Source organism: Strigops habroptila, chromosome 9 (assembly GCF_004027225.2).
Source record: "Strigops habroptila isolate Jane chromosome 9, bStrHab1.2.pri, whole genome shotgun sequence".
Classification (NCBI taxonomy): Eukaryota; Metazoa; Chordata; class Aves; order Psittaciformes; family Psittacidae; genus Strigops; species Strigops habroptila.
Genome location: NC_044285.2, coordinates 15,446,511 through 15,463,987, shown reverse-complemented (window position 1 = coordinate 15,463,987; position 17,477 = coordinate 15,446,511). Strand labels below are relative to the sequence as shown.

The following is a 17,477-nucleotide window of genomic DNA, read 5'->3' as shown; positions in this document are numbered from 1 at the left end:
AGTTATTGGTTTAAACTGAGCCTTTTCAATGTGGTAAGGTCTCTCATTTAAGTTACATTGTGCTTGCTATAGAAAAATCACTGCTTCTGTTCACAAAGTTCCTAATGATGAGTAGCAGTACATGGACTGTGATGCTACTGAAAAAGGGTTGATCAGTTTGAACTTTTCAAACAGTTCAAGTTACTGTTTGAAAAGGAAAGAACACATCAATGGCACTTAACTCATTATGTCTCAGCTTCAGAGTCAATTATAAACTCAAAAAAAGAAAAAAGGAAGAATGAACCCCAAGCTATTTCTGATTTCACATGACATTATTGCTATAGTGTTAGTGTTTCTAGGCTTTTTATCTTCACTTCTTTCTCATATTTATTGAATTATTTTCTGTGCAATCAATCTGTCTTGCAGTACGAATCATGTCAGTTATCTTGTAGAATTATCATGGTATCATTTATCAGTCTTCCTGCAGGGCTTCCCAGGCGCTTGCTGCAGTGTTATGTAAGCTGTTTATATGATCAAAATCAGCTTCTGATAATAGTTCCCTATATTCTTCCCTATATTCTCCCCCTAACCTTTCCCCCAAGAACAGATGCAAATTACGACTACCAGTTTGTAGGATGAACAAATGGAGTAAAAGTATGAGTAAGCTACTCGTCTCTAAGCAGCACATGTTTACTAATGTATAGAATGGTTTCACTGCAGAGGTAACCTAGAGTTTCAACCCCCAGATTCATTTCCTTCCACACATATACAGTCTTTTACACTGATTTGTTTATACTTAGAATGTAGTTTTGCAGCAGAGGCTGGTTCAGTGCTGTTCTGATGAGTGTTAATGTTCTTCAAGGTCACTCATGCTGTTCGCTTCCTAATGTACTAGCAACAAACTGTGGGTACCGTATTTAACAATGCAGTCTCCTTTGTAGTCTCATTAACATAGATAAGGGTTTATTTAAAACAGCCTAATGTTTGCACAAAGTCTGAGTGCCATTCACCTTGAAATACAGGTATAAACTTGAAGTTTTTTTTTTGATTCATGACATTGTTAATATTGATGAGAGGGCGAAGTAAGGCATTAACATAATTGTTTTAAAGATTTTTATGAAACAGATTTGGAATCTTGTCCATGCCTTTACATAGGTTTCCTCTCAAAATATGTGATCTATCTGTTGAAATCAATTGACGATCTCCTTTTGACATGAATTATGCCAATTATGCTGACGCTTTCATTGATTTTTCAGTATAAAGCATCTTCTTTGTGTGTTAGTTGTAGGGGAAAAAAATTAATTGGATTTCAACAACAGTGGCTTTCTAGTTGCAAGTTACAGTCTTGCCAAGCTGTGCGAAGAGCATCTGCTTGCTTGTTTACAGATTGTCTGGTTTGCTGTGAATGTTCAGTGGTTCACACTACTCAGCCCATGGTTATGGCCTCAGCACTCTGTTAGGTTTGTGTGTTTATTTAGAGAACTAAATAAGGTTCTGAGGACTTGGGATATCCTTTCTGTATTGAAATGTACTGAGCTGTGTTCCCTAGAATCTATGGTCATAGGTTTCATGGTTTGGAGGGAAGTTGAATCTTTTGCTTCTCACATATGTTAACCCAATTAATTGTAACAGGTTTTGCATTTTAAAATTTGCTTCAACGCTTAATAACACAAAAAAAACCAGAAAATAAAGGAGAAAGAAGGTTTCTGAAGTCTTACTGAATGCAAAAAAAGTGATTAAATATCTTTAAAACTACAGTCTTCAGAGGGAGTGTTGTGTAATTTGTAGAGAAAATCCATTGTATCTCCACTGTCAAAAATTTCAATATTTAAGTAATCAAGCACACCCGCAGTAAATTTGCAGATGACACCAAGTTGGGAGGGAGTGTTGATCTAATGGAGGGTAGGAAGGCTCTGCAGAGAGAACTCAACAGGCTGGATCAATGGGTTGTGGCCAGTGGAATGAGGTTCAGCAAGGCAAAGTGCCGGGTCCTGCATCTGGGTCACAAAACCCCAACACAACGCTCCAGGCTTGGGGAAGAGTGGCTGGAAAGCTGCTTGGTGGAAAAGGACCTGGGGATGTTGATTGATGGCCACTGAACAGAAGTCAGCTTGTGCCCAGGCAGCCAAGAAAGCCAACAGCATCCTGGCCTGTGTCAGTAATAGTGTGGCCAGCAGGGCCAGGGCAGTGATCATCCCCCTGTACTGGGCACTGGTGAGGCTGCACTTCGAATCCTGTGTTCAGTTCTGGGCCCCTCACTACAAGAGAGATATTGAGGTGCTGGAGTGTATTGTGCTGGCAACGAAGCTGGTGGAGGGTCTGGAGCACAAGTGTGATGAGGAACAGCTGAGGAAACTGGGATTGCTTAGTCTGGAGAAGAGAAAACTCAGGGGGGACCTTATTGCTCTCTACAACTACCTGAAAGGAGGATGGAGTGAGGTAGGGGTTGGTCTCTTCTCCCAAGTAACAAGTGATAGAACAAGAGGTAATGGCGTCAAGCTGTGCCAGGGGAAGTTTAGCCTGGATACTAGGAAAAATGCCTTCATTGAAAAGGTGGTCAGGCATTGGAATAGGCTGCCCAGGGAAGTGGTGGAATCATCGTCCCTAGAAGTGTTCAGAAATGGTGTAGATAGAGGCCGTCAGTGACATGGTTTAGTGGTGGACTTGGCAGTCCTGGGGTAATGGTTGGAGTTGATCTTAAAGGTCTTTTCCAACCTAGTTGATTCTGTGATTCTAATAATACTTGCACATGAATGCCCCATTTCTGATTTAGAATCCATCTGCTTAGTTGTGTGCTGTTGTCCAATGGAACACTGTAATGTCCTATAGAAGTTAGCATTTAAAATCAGTCATCATGGAAAGCAAATACACTTGAACCTCCAGTGTAATGTAACATCACTGTTATCAGGAATTATTTCCTGAAGTCACACTGTAAGCATATTTATTAGCTTGTAGCTGTGTAAGTGATATACAAATATACCAGCCATTTCCAAATAGAGAATTACTTTTAATACTGGAAAACATCCAGTCTCTACTATTAAGGTTTTCTTTGAAAATATTAAGGTAACTAAACTGCAGAAAAAGCTGTTCGAATACTACAGAAGCCAACAGCTAATTCAGAAAAACACAGTTATTCTAACATTATGCAGATTTAAAACCAAGAACAACAGTTTTAATGTGGATCTTGTGTGGGATTATTGACAAACTCAGTTGTTTTTACTTTTAAAATATGAAAATTTAAAAAGTCTCTGACTGAAATACCTTTCACTTCAAAGCTGGATGCTACACACGTAAAATACTTAAGCAGTTTGAAATTTGGCACACATAAATCTAACCTTCAACTGTTTTATTTATGTTGTTCCAGGTCACCTGAGCTCATGAAAATATGACCTCTTCTTGGGATGTATCATTGCATAGTAACGTGGCCAGTTCTTAGAGAACACAAGAATCTATGTCCCAGCAAAGACAAAGGTAGGTGTAAGGTTATTCCTTCTTTTTGTATTTTTATATATGATATTTAATATTCTGTATCTGCAGGTATATGATTGTTCTAATGGATGGTCTCCTGGTGTCTTAAGTCTCGTCAGTTCAATTTCTTAATGAAGTTGAAATGAGTAGACCAGTTTATTCTGATTGACAGCCTGATACTTGATCATCAAGTTGTGGGCTGGGTACTGCATGGACTGGGTGCTGGTCTGTGTTATCAGGAGCATTGGTATTTACCCACTAGGGGTAGTGAGTTACCAATGAATATGAAAAAGTGGTATTTGCTCACACTTGAATTTGTATGGTTTTGATATTCAAAACAAGGATCAGAACTTTCAGTAGAAGAACATAATGCAAAATATGTGCCGTGAAGACTTAGAAGTGTGAGTACAAGGGCAAGCATTGGTTTTTGGATACATCAGTAAATACCTGGTTAGTTTGAACAGTAGAAGCAGCAGTATTGACTCTGCATAGAGTCTAAGAAAAACTTCGGCTATTGCATCTTTTCAATAATGTTGTAGTGTGTTGCTCATAATGCTGTGAGGTGAGAAATATTGCAGAAATAGCTTTCTTTGGGCTCCTAGATGGATTAAGTAACCTGAGTGTTATTTTGAGTTAGGGTGAGTACTGTATGTTAATATCCAACTTGCAGTTTGATTACAGGTAGATTTTTCTGTACGTCTTCCTGCTATTCAGATTTTAAATAACCAGCACAGGCAAAACCTTCAACCATTCGCTCTCTCAAGTACAATTTAACTAAGACTGGGTGTTATGATTTAACTTTCTAAAAACCTGTTAATCAAGCTTCGTTTTAAAGTAGCCTTGACTTTGTATGTATCTTTTGATAACCTCAAATGCTTCACAGCTTTTGTAAAAACAGTAGCAACAGGAACAAAGAGCGTTGACTACAGACTTGCCAATGAGTTACACACATTGAATGTGAGTTTCATTTCACACTCTTTCAGGTACTAGCATCCAGAGAGCCTTTAAAGTTAATGATAGGTGGCAGCTATGACCCTAATGCAGTTTGGCCCTCACTGCAATTTTGCATATAGAAAGTTTTAGGACTGTATGAGAATCTAATAATTTCAATTTCACTCTTTAATGATGACAACTTGGTATGAATTGTAAAAGGAGCATAAATTACTTCTTTCCTTGACAAGCACACTATATGTATAATATGGAGTATAATATTTATTGCATCATGCCTTTTCTCACACCATCAAGTTAATCCTTTCTCATTGGAATTTTCCATATATCCACAGTACATCACATTTCCCTCCTGAATAATGATACACTTCTTGTTTAAACTGTGGCCATAATATTTAATGGATTATTAGGAAAGATATCTTAAAACTAAATACCAGCTTTCTCTTGTGACTTATCTACTTGTTGGGAATTGCAGCTGGGGAAGGCTAGTCCAACTTTCAGGAGAGTACTTGAGAGATTCATTGAGAAGAGTCATTGACGAGTCATTGCTGCTGTTCCTGATACTGAATGTCATCTTGGGTTGTGATTATCCATCCAGAGTCTGAGTGATGTGTAACTCTTCTTCAATTAGGTATATAGGTATCTAGGTTCCCATTAGTGTGTGGACAGGGCTTTCTGGAAATCAGTTGGGTTTCCTATGCAACAGCAGCATAGGCCACTTGTTAAATGGCCAAGTATTAGGTTGTCTAATAATGAGATTAATGCTGCTTTTACTGGAACCAGTGGCAAAACTTCAGTGCGCAAGAACTACATCTCATTGGTTTCAGTGGACTCAATATGTTCTGCCTCAAATATACTGCTGCACCACTTGTGGTGATATGAAAGCATACAGATAATGTGGAAAGTGTGAATTATATGACGTGCTCTGCATAAATCCCCAATTTCATTTTCTCATAGACTTAATATGCATAAAGAGAGTGTGAAGATTTTTCTGACTATTACATCACCTGTCCATACCCCAGTACATTCTAGTTGAAAAGATGTTTTAGAGATATTGCAATCTTGAGGTGAAAGCCCAGACTACAGGAAAAAATACCATTTTTCTTGATGCATTTTGCCAATAGTTAAATATATTTAAATTAACTCCATTTTAGCTTGTTTTTCTTCTCATGCAGTCTTTTTAGTCTTCCCCAGATCAAGTGAGATCCAGCCACAGTCTGGCTTCAATTTTTCAGTCAAAATACAATCTCTTCATTCTTAATTAAATCCAAAACACTTGAACTGATTTGCAACATTTGATCACAGGGGTGTTCTTTAAATTTGTTTTTTCAAGTAGCTAACCGAAGAAGTGGTATATGGCTTAGGTGTACTTTTAGCTCATCATCTCTGTTAGATTCTGTTCTCTCCTGACAATTCATAGGAAGTGTCAGGTACATGAGATGTGGGGCTCAAAAAAAAAAAGTGCATCAAACAGTTAATTTTTTTTTTTTCCATGCTTGCTTGTATGCCACTGTCTTAAAGTGACAGGTACTGAGGATAACACTTGTATCTTGTGATTCAGACTAGCACCATATGGTTAATGTAGCTCACTGTCTCATGATGCAATGAAATCACTGCATTTTGGTGCAGTTAAAAAAGAAAAGTTCTGCTTTCAGCTGCACCTGCTTTTCAGCAGGTCTTGCATTTTGGTTGTTTTCTGGCTGGCCTGATCAGAGTATCCCAAGACAGCTGATTTGCTCCAAAGTCAAGGTAGTGTAGTTTAAATACAGTTAACTGTAAAATGTGTTGTAGTCCAGAAGTGACCTAGAGACAGAATTTAATTTGACAACAGTCTATCCGTCCCCTTTACAGTAGTGTGGCTGTGTTCTCTTGCTGCGACCTGCAGGAGATCAAAGCAACATAACACATATTATATGCCTTTCCAGTTTTCTCTTTTTTCTGAATGTAGCAGTTCCTGTGTTGGAAAATGGCCAGTGCAATTCTGATTGTTCTAATCATGTGTGGGCTGAGTAGTTATAGCTATGGAAGCCTACACAACTGCATGGGCTGTGCAAAGCCTCTGTAAAAGCCTGAACAAAATGGTAAAATCTTTTCTGTGCTTGTAAATGTAGTTGAATAGGGAAGATGGAGGATTATGTAAGGAGCTGGGGGACCAGTGTATACTGATTTTTAGGGTGATGATTAATCACATTCCTAATATTAATCTATTCCCTTTTTTCTCATGATAAAAGTCTTACTTATTAGGGATTATTGTCTGTATAAATACTACAGCATATACTTCTTAACATAGTGATTAATCTTCTATACAATTAAAAAAAAAGACTTGTGTTCAGGTTATCCCTGAAATGGTGTTTTGAATATGTAATTAGGAAGTAATGTACTAATAAGTAGCAGTTCAAAGAGTCAGCAGCAGATTTGTCATGGGACGAGTTCTCTCTAGTTCATTCAGTTGCCTGTCAGCGTGCCCGTATACTTTTTCATTCAAGGTTTTCTGTGCCCTATACATTGGGAGACATCTCTACATACTTTATTTCAAAAAGAATTTTGGGAATTGGATTTGATACAGGATTATCATTCTGTTTGTAGAAAGATTTCATGCTCAGTCAAGTATAGGCTTAGTAAACTGGTAATTCTTCAGATATGAAGCCTTTCTGGTTTAGATACAAAGAGTGTATCTGAAATAATGTTGAATGCAGTGATCTATTCCTGGCAGTTCACACTTCATGTCTCCACAGCTATGAATTAATGGAATTAGTGCCAACAAAAAGGCATTTGCAAGTGAAGGTTTGGATTTTGATTTTAGCATTAAAGCACGTTCTAGCCAGACCTGCCTTAGCAGAGGAAGCAGAATTTACAAGTCATGTGGGAACAGGAAGAGGAGGAACAAGTTTTGTAATAGATGCAGCTTTGACAGCTTTTTGGATATTCTAATTCATAGTAGATGAATATTTTTTTTTTTTATATTCTAGTTCATATTAAGATTAATGGTGAAGAACCAAGGAAATCATACTCTGTGGGTCTGCGAGCCGTTTTCTTCTACTGACAGAACTGTACAACCAGAGACCCCTATTCTCCCTGGCGCTGTGGTTGGGAAGGAAGACAGCTTTGGGCAGTTCTGTGCTAAATGTGCTTGTCCAGGCTTTGTTTCAAAGTGTGGGGTTTCTTGATCAAGAAAAGTAATACCTGCCAAACCAAAAGCCTGAGAAAAGGCATTTCAGCCTGTTTGTTTTCAGAGTGGAAAGGAAAAAAATTTATAGCAATAGTTCAAAACATTGAATACACTTGCCAATTAATGGAACTTCTTAGTCATTTCTCGGTTATCCAAGGTAACGTGAGACCAAAATGGAAAAGAAATTCAGTGTAGTGCAAATTGTATATAGATTAGTCTTATAAAAATATACTTAGCAAGATCATTTTTTTTAAAAGCCTGGAAGCAGTTTTCTGTAGAGAGTAGGTGTGTTCAGCAGAAAGCAGAACAGAGCCTGATGCAAGTGGCTTCCCTTGTATGCCTGGGAGCAGGAAGAGAAGTGGCGCAAAGGAAGGGTCAGCTTCATGCCCTTTACTGATACTGAACTGTGCATTGCTGAGAATGGACTGTAGATCCAACCACAGCATCAGACAGGCAAGGGTAGTGACAAATTTTAAGTATCACTGAAGAACTATATCAAGCATAGAAAAGGATTAATGCAAATGACAAAGTGAAGAGAGCTTCTTAATCATAAAGCTGTTGCTTTAACAACCACAACAGAATCAGAGTCTGTGTCAGTTATGTACCATTGGGTCTGTTCCTCTGCTGTTCTAACTATAACATGCACCAAAGGTAGTCTTGTGTAGACTGAAGGAAAGGTTAGAAAGCTCAAAACTGCAAACTGATTTTCCTCCCTTTTCCCCTCCTTTCTGTCACTTAGGAACAAACACACATACTCCCTATGTGAGACTTGTATATGTAGGATCACATGTTATCTTCCTCAAGTATGCAAAAAATACATTAACTGTTCACTATAATACATTGAGAAAGTCCAGACATACGAGAGAGAAATCTATTTCATTGTTGGGGATTTTGTTGCTCTCAGGATATGTCTTGAAGGCCACGTTTTGTCTTCACACAGAATGTCTCCTCATTGGGATCAAGGAACAATATAAATGAAATGAGGAAGTTGGTTTCTCTTAAATATTCAGTGATGAGCATACAATTTAAAAATATTTGAATAAACAATTGATTTAGCTGTGCTGGGAATCACTGCCATTTATAATTATCTCCTTCAGATATATCCTTTGTAAGTCTTAGGAGTTTATTGACAGATTACATGGTATCTTCCTATTTAACTTCATGTGCTATATCAGGAGAGAATCAACTGTAGGCCCACTGTAATGTTATCAACAAAAATGCTGGTTTTCACCCAGGTGCGTTGGTTGGCTGTATGATATGCCTTACCTAGGCCAGAGTTTAGAAAGTGGTTGTCTTGTGTCCATGTGGAAAGATTTGAATTTAAACCAAAGGGTTGAATTAGAATAAATACATTGTAATAATTTTTTTTCTCTAGACATAATTAATGCTAATGCTGCTAGTAATGTTGCTGATGTTTTCAGAGTTGCAAATGGTTAACTAGTGCAGGTAAAGACTATTTGGTGCATCCTACTTTTAATATAAACTTAAAGAATATGGGGAGATGTTGGTAATTTGTGTAGTAGGAAAAGATAATACTGCTTTTCACTTTTTTGAGTTCCCCTAATGCACATCTGTGGCATAATGATGAAATGCTCTGTGTGTGCCTGTTTGTCCTTGTTGCTTACAAAGAACAGCAGCTTGAGGGGCTTATCCATATTAATATGCCTCTGCAAGTCTGTATTTCTTTCATGAGGTGAATGCTTACAATAAAACGCTTGGATGCAAGCTTCAAAGGAAACGCATTGCAATGCAGACAGACAAAAAAGAACCGTTAAAGGGAATGTCCACTGTATATAATAATTTATACTTAGAGAGACTATATATACATACAAGCATGCACAAATATATGGAATTCTCCTAAGTTTTCAAGGAAAAATTGTAAATGATGCATCAGTATCAGCCAAAGGTTTAGCTTGTAGTTGTCGACAGGAATAATTGCAAAACACTTCCATGATACTGTAAAACTGCCATTCAGCAGGGCTGACCATATCATGGGGTTTCTTTGTGCTTGATTGGTTAGAAGGAACTAATTTTATCTTAATCTTCATCTGTGTCTTCCCAGGTAGATGCTCTCTGGAAAAACTAGTGTGGGATTTTGTTTGTTTTAACTCTCTGGCTTGCTGTGCTTTGGGAAGAGACTTTATGAACTTTGTCTTAGGCTCTGAGATAGCCTGTTGTAGGTGGTATGTTTCTTGAAGGCATTAGGCAAGAACTCTTTCTGCCACTTGCTTGGAAGTGGTGCAGAGGCAGAATAGCCACTTGTGGAACTAGTTGTCTTTACAGTTACTGCAGTCAAACAGTATACTTTAGTAACCAAGTGCATTATTTCATCAGGTCTCTAACAACTGTTTGCAAGCAATTTAACATAGAGAAGCTACAGCACTGTTCACAGTGATAGCAATGATTGTTTTAACTTGACCAAGGGGAAAAAAGAAAAAAAAAACCCAAAAACTTTGTTCCCTATTTGCCTTTTCAGAAGCTGTGAATAAAGCAGACCTTTTTCACAAAATGTGCCTGCAAGGGTATCATTAGAGCATTTGATTCAAAAATAGAGAATATTTATAAGAGGGAAGAAAAGAATCAAAATCTTTTTTATTGCATTTTACAGCAGCAGGGAACAAAAGCATTAATGTTTCAACTGTGAATTAATGACCAATTAGGAGGTACTGCAGTTGTGTTAAAATGATGTAATGCTGCTGATCTTCTTGGCATATTGCTAGTACATTGTTTTGATGCTTTCTTGTTCCCTAAAGAAAGAAGTTAATATTATGGGATGAATACTGTGTGTGCTTTTGTCATTCATCTCTAAAGTTGTGGCCTGTTACTTTAGCTCTCAAAAGAGAGGGGGAAAATTTGGTATAAGTAGCTTAAAAATAATTGCTAGGAAAAGAACTACATCCATGTCATCAGTGTCCGTATGAATATTTGTATCCATTTCCAGACAGATCCGGTATCTTTATGGTCTAAATCAATAGCTATATTCACTTGATTGTTCCATCAGTGCACAGAGTCCTTGTCCCCAGGTGTAGGTAGTTTATGGATGGAGGAATGTATATATAGATTGAGGATGTTTTACTGGTCTGTATTGTGAAGGTGGTCTCCACAGCATCCTATAGAGCAGTACAGACTGACTTCTCCAAGGGATGTTTCCATGTAGCTTGATGAGTCAGTCCCCTCTACTGAATATTCACTGGAGAAGCTCAGCCTTCCATTGCAACTTCAGAGTAACTGCACTAGCTGGTGAACAATATGCACCTCCCTAAATATGTGTGTATGGACTCAACCATTCTGTACAGAACAAGATATCCTGGTTAGATACTTCCACAGAGAAGGATGTTAGAAAGATTTCTCCATTGAGAGGAGATGCAGCCTTCATTTATAATGAAGTTAAATCCAGATGAGAGATTGTCATTGAAATTAAAATAATGAAATTTCAGTGTTAGGAGTGTGAGTTTATGCAAATATGACCTTTATAACTGCTTTAAGTACAGCTTACAAGCAGAACATATGTTTGAGATGCTACAAACGGTAGGAGTCAGCTCTTTTGATTTAAATGTGCATCTCTCTTGCTGTGATAATTAGCAAAAAGATGACAGAGAATTAAGCATGAGGGTTTTGTTTCTTAAATGTTACCTTTTGGATGAAGCATAAATAATGAAGCAAAATATGTCCATAATTAATATTTTGTCATTCCTGCAGTTCATTGAGGATGAGATCAAACTGCAGAAGCACCAGAATATTAAGTAGCTTGTTCGCTCTTCAAGGGGCTGATACCAGATTTCTCATCACACTTCTTGGTTCTGAGGCTGTAATGCAGACCTATTTAGAAAAGTGCAAGTAGTGAAGAATTGAGCTTCATTTGGTACTGGGAGTTAATTAAAATTATCTGCTGTTCACAAACAGCCAATTTTAGAATTATCTGGCAGAAATTCAAACTAGATGCTTCCTTTTCAGAGTAATGGTGAGGAATATAATAGTGAGGAATAAGCGTTCGACACTGTCCCGCATGACATCCTTATCTCTAAACTGGAGAGACATAAATTAGATGGATGGACCACTCTTTGGATAAAGAATTGGCTGGATGGCCACACACAAAGAGTTGTGGTTAACGGCTCAATGTCCACCTGGAGACTGGTAATGAGTGGTGTCCCTCAGGGGTCAGTGTTGGGACTGATCCTGTTCAACATCTTTGTTGGTGACATGGACACTGGGATTGATGCACCCTCAGCACAAGTTTGCTGATAAGCTGTGTGGGTCAGTTGACACGCTGGAGGGATGTCATCTGTTGGGACTTTGACACGCTTATGAGGTGGGCCAATGCAAAGTGCAGAGGTCCTACATCTGGGCTGGGGGCAATCCCAGTACAGCTGCAGGTTGGGTGGAAAAGCGATTTAGAGCAGCTCTGTGAAGGACTTGGGGGTGTCGGTCGATGAGAAAGTGAGGATGAGCTGACTTCAGTGTGCGCTCGCAGCCCAGAAAGCCAACTGTATACTGGGCTGCATCAAAAGAAGCGTGAGCAGCAGGTCAAAAGAGGTGATCCTGCCCTTCTACTCGGCTCTTGTGAGACCTCACTTGCAGCACTGTGTGCAGTTCTGGTGTCCCCAACATAAGAAGAACAGGGAGCTGTTGGAGCAAGTCCAGAGGAGGCCATGAGGATGCTGAGGGAGCTGGAGCACCTCCCGTATGAAGACAGACTGAGAAAATAGGAGCTGTTCAGCCTGGAGAAGAGAAGCTGCGTGGAGACCTCATAGCAGCCTTCCAGTATCTGAAGGGGGCTGCAAGGATGCTGGAGAGGGACTCTTCATCAGGGACTGTAGTGACAGGACAAGGGGTGATGGGTTCAAGCTTAAACAGGGAAGATTTAGGTCGGATATAAGGAAGAAGTTCTTTACTGTGAGGCAGGTGAGGCACTGGCACAGGTTGCCCAAAGAAGTGGTGAATGGCCCATCCCTGGCAGTGTTCAAGGCCAGGTTGGACAGAACCTTGGGTGACATAGTCTTGTGTAATGTCAGGGGGTTGGAACTAGATGATCTTAAGGTCCTTTCCAACCCTTACTATTCTATGATTCTACAAATATGTGTTCTCTGTTGGCGTTTTGAAGTGTCATCGTGGGAGGCAAATTCTACATTAAATGGTAGATGGGTAGGCTTGTTCTGTAATGGTGAAAATTGATCTGAACTGGAATTCTTTTCAGAAAAAAGAATCTGAACTAGCTTTATGAATTTGGAGAGTAGTAAATAAATCTCATTGAAGTACTGTCACTCATGTGCTGTAGGTATGCACTAAATATAAGTATATAAAGACCTAAAAGACTTTTTATATAGAAGTAATTGGTAAATTTTAACTCACTTAGGATTTAGGAGCAGTTTTTGGAAATTGCCAAGCATTTGTGAATTTATTGACTTTCTAGGGTATAAAATTAGAATCATAGAATTCTTCCCTTAGTATTTCATTCCTGAATCTGGGATCAACCAAAGAGCCTTGCTAGGACAGGAAACCTGTATGTTCCCACTTTAGGGCTTCTGCTGCCTCAGCAGCCTCTATAGTGTGCAGCTCCCATTTGCAGATGAGAATTAGCGAACACGGATTTTATAATAGGGCATTAACACAAAAGCGTGACCCATTTTTCCGGATCAAGTAGTGCATAAACTAGGCAAAATTCTGATTAGGACAAATGATAACCTTCCACTTTATTCAAGGTCACAAAATAATTTCACTGTAAGAGTATCTAGTTGATTCTTGCAAGCTCAGGTCCCATACTCATCAACCAAAATCCAGTCTTACTATACTCGTATACATAATTTTGAGGTTTTTCACTTCCTGGTGAAAATTCCTGGCTTATTTTTGTTGGTGATTAATCTGAAAGCATCAAGTGCTACTCAGAAATTGATGTTACATAGATACTCATCACAGGGGAGCAACTTGAATTTATATGGTTTAAATCAAATCAGGATCAAAGTGGTTTATTTTCTTATTAATGACATGTAATGAGTCAACAATCAGGGAACTGTAAATTCAGAATCAAAATGGTTTCTATCAAATCCCCAAACAGGTATGCTTTAAAAAATTGCTTATTAAAATGAGATATTCAAATTCCATTGCATCTCATTAGATACCAGAACAAGTTTCCAGTGTTTGAAGTAAAGGTATTTAGAGTAGGAGAAGCTGTTAGAGCTAAATACGAAGTCTTCTCTGCTTTCCACACCCTCACAGGAGCAGCGCCCTGCAGTCAGAAATCAGCCAACACTACTATTACTAATATGTTCATTCTGTCCCTGTGACCATGTGGTGTGCTAGTCAAAGAATCAGTCCGTTCTGTAGCCTAGTTACCTAGGGGGAGAGGATCCCATTTGATCTCCAGCAGAGAGAAAAGATGATACAGAGACTTAAGAGGCATTGTAAGAAGCAACTTTAATTATCCTTTCTAGCTTGTAAATGCAGCATTTGGAAATTGGTACATTAATGCAGGGGTGGGAGGGGATGTGACACTACAGTGTTTCAGGGACAGTGTAGCTGAGAAGTTGTGTTTTGTATTAATGTAATCTTGTAAACAAGTTTAAGCTCCTTGGTAACTGTATGGGACCCCATGCTGATCAAAGTGGAATATTCTGGTCATTTATTACAGCAGCAGCCTGTATTGCTTTATATAATGATTAATATTTGGTGAGTTCGGGTCATTAAAAGAACACGATTATCTTGGATCCATATATCCAGCTTAATTTCTAGTAGGCACGATGCTGTCTTGGAGAGCTTAGCTGCTGGAAATCTGTTGTAAATGAAGAACGTTTAAAGTGAATTTCTCTTCATTTGCAGCTTTGTAGATTGTGGTTTGCAGTTCTGATGCCAAATTGTATCAAACTGAATTGAATCCTTTCTAACATGATACCAAATTCCATTTCATTTTCATCTCGCGTAGGGTGAGGTGGTTGCTTTTTCAATAGCAAACCAAATGAAAGATCAGAGAGAGCTCTGCAACTCAAATGTTGCAAGTATTGATGCTGTGCATTAGCCTATCCATTTCTGGATACTTTGCCTAGGTAAATGCAAGAAGTGTGTGTTCTAGAGAAGAAGTGGAGAATTTTATTTCCCAATATTCCTTAAAATAATCTTTGTATCTGCTAGAGTTACTGAACCAGAGGAGGATGGATTAAATGTCACCTCACTCAGGTGGCTTGATTGGCATATTAGAAAGAAACATGCCTTCAAAGCCCTGGTAAAGGCATGCAACTTTTAGTGCTATATTCTTGCTGATTTTAGTTACTTGCCTGATGGTAGCACCTAGTGATGCTGGCTGTGGCTGGGTCCCATTAAACATGGTGCCTGGGTAAGCTAATACTAGAACACAGTACTTGTACTGCAGTATATATGGTATAATCAGGGGAGACAGAGTCTGAAAACACCTACGAGTTGCAGTGTTTCATCCAAAACCACTTAGCAAGACACTAGCAGCACCGGAGAACAAGTTTGAGGGATGTGCTTCCTGCTTGAGAGCCATAAGTTTGGTTTTTATCATGGCTAGTGCTTGTTTTGAGCTTCATTTGGGGCGGGAAGCGGTGAAGCTGTTTAAAAACTTCATACAGGCTCTTACTGATAGAGGAAGGTGGCAAGTTTGCACTGGTTCAGCACCACTAACTGCCATATACCCCACAGCAACTCCATCTTACTTGTCAAGTAGTGTGGGCTGCATCTACTGCAGCTAAGCTAGTGCTACAAGGCTAACCGTCTAGCAGCTGATAGCCAGGATGTCTTACAGGTGTAGGATCAGACACCTGAAATTAGAGTTAACTCTCTTGGATATTATAATCTCTTCTAGTTTTATTAGTTGTCAATGTCATTACACTGACTAGAACAACAGAAATAGTAATTACAGATTACGTAACTGTCATTTCTACTTGAACTTCAGCTGCTTATTCTGATGAAGCTGTATTATAAATGTAGGATTGCCTTACTTGTCATCCTGTTCTTTAGATAGTGATAGATTCAAGAAAGACAGGAAAATACAAAAATTATAGAGAGCTGAATCATCAGTTAGATATGAGGAGTGGAGACTTTGAAAGTTGAAAGATAGTTAGAAGACTTTTAATATAATTCAGAATGATTTGGAGGTCTCCATAATAACAGACTTAAAGGCATCCTCTAAAGGCTGTAATGGCCATTTGATGTTTGAAAGCAGAGGAACTCTTTTACATCAGTGATCTCTCTTCTGTTAACAGAATTCAATCCTAAGAGTTCTCTCTTCTCTTTGCGTGTACGGGGTTTATATTTTGTGAAATAAAGCCATTCTGAGCAGATGACTGTGACAGCAGACGCAGAGACCCTTAATGTGCTTATAGTGGCTACATCTAAAGTAGCAGTATGCCAATATTGCTACTAGTGAAGCCAGCACTGATCTCAGTTTGTTCACTATGCTGCATAATTTACGCTTGAAGTTTATACCCTTCACTGTCATTTAAATATGCTTTGTGTTATTTATTCTTTATCAGCTTTTTAAATTTAGTAGGGTAAGTAGGAGGCCACCCCACATATGGGAGGATTGCCAAAGAGTTGGAGCTTTTGGAGGAGCCTAAAAATAGAATAAAGCTGGATTGAAGTGCTAAATAGCTACTGCAACAAAGGTCATTTTTCTCCTCATGCAAACAATACCTTTCACTGCCCTTTTGGACTTCACCCTAGTTTTCTGTAAACCTACTTTCAGCTGCAATGGAATTTAATTTTCCCTCTAAAGTTCTTTGATACTCTGTTTACAGTTGCCATCTGTCTCAACAGTTCTGTTAGACTGGGATGGTGAGCTGCTGTCTGCGCCCTGCTGTTTCCTGCCACCTTCACTGGATCCTGAATATCCTTAGGCTTTTCTTTCCTCCCTGTATTCACTTATTGCAAAGCTCTTCCTTGGGTTCCTGTGTCCCAATCACATTCTCTCCAGCCAACAAGACTGAAGAGAACCTTGTGGAATATTTGCTGCCTTTTCCCACCATTTCAAAGAGAGTTGTTAATCATCTTGATTAAGGCCAGCTTCATTTTCATAAATGTTGGCAAAACCTTTCTTCTGACCTTTTAGTGGTAATGGCTGATGGCAGGCATTCTAAGTAAGGAAGAATTCACAGGTTGGCTGCCTTTAATCATGTTTTGATGATGCAGTGATATTCCCAGAAGTGTAGTGATGAGATCATGAGGTATGCGATGTTGTGAATATGAATGCATTCATGTTTGTGAGGTGTTACCATCCTGTGCTGCTGGAAACCATACTGAGTCAAACATTGGTATTTATAGTTTCATTATTTAGTCTTTTTATTCTGACATGTTTACAGAGGATTGGGAGTATATTGGAATACCTATGGTCATAAATCAGTCAAGGAAGTGTTGGGATTCTGTTGTGTTTAAATGTGTGATTAAGTTATTCTTGAACTTTTGCATTTGCTGAGCCTCTTGCATTTGATTTTTTTTTTTGTTTTTAAAGGCAGCAAACCAAATCGAAGCTGAAATGTACTGTATTTTACTTTTCCTGTTTTTTTCTATATTGTTCCTAAAGTTTCTTTACTTTCTTCCATTGATTAGTGTAACCAGTGGCAGATTTTGCAGTAGCCTGCAGTCAGATCAAGCTCTTTCACTCTGCAAACAGAAAAGACCTCATACTCGTATCTGTTTAGTCTCAGTGAGAATTACATAGCATTTAACTACCCTTGTAGGATGAAATGCCAGGCCTTGCTCATAAATCAGCTCCTTAATATAATTTAAGAAACACGTATCATACTGTTTTATGAAGGTATTTGAATGCTAAGTGAAGAAAGCTTCAATCTTATTGCTTTTTAATTACACTGTAGCACGGAAGTCAAATTAGACAGATTTTAAAATTCTTTTGCTTAACAGCAGTTGCATATATTCCAGTTTATATGACTATTTAACAATGGCAAGT

General features: G+C 38.6%; 1 protein-coding gene across 1 annotated transcript in view; it reads left to right on the top strand.

Annotated features, from left to right (window-relative positions):
• MYO1E (myosin IE) overlaps nt 1–17,477 on the top strand; it is a 252,434-nt gene that overhangs the window by 61,516 nt on the left and 173,441 nt on the right. Inside the window, exon 3 of the mRNA XM_030497694.1 lies at nt 3,344–3,450. The gene's annotated coding sequence lies outside the window, so the exon portion shown is untranslated. The remainder of the gene's footprint in view (nt 1–3,343; nt 3,451–17,477) is intronic.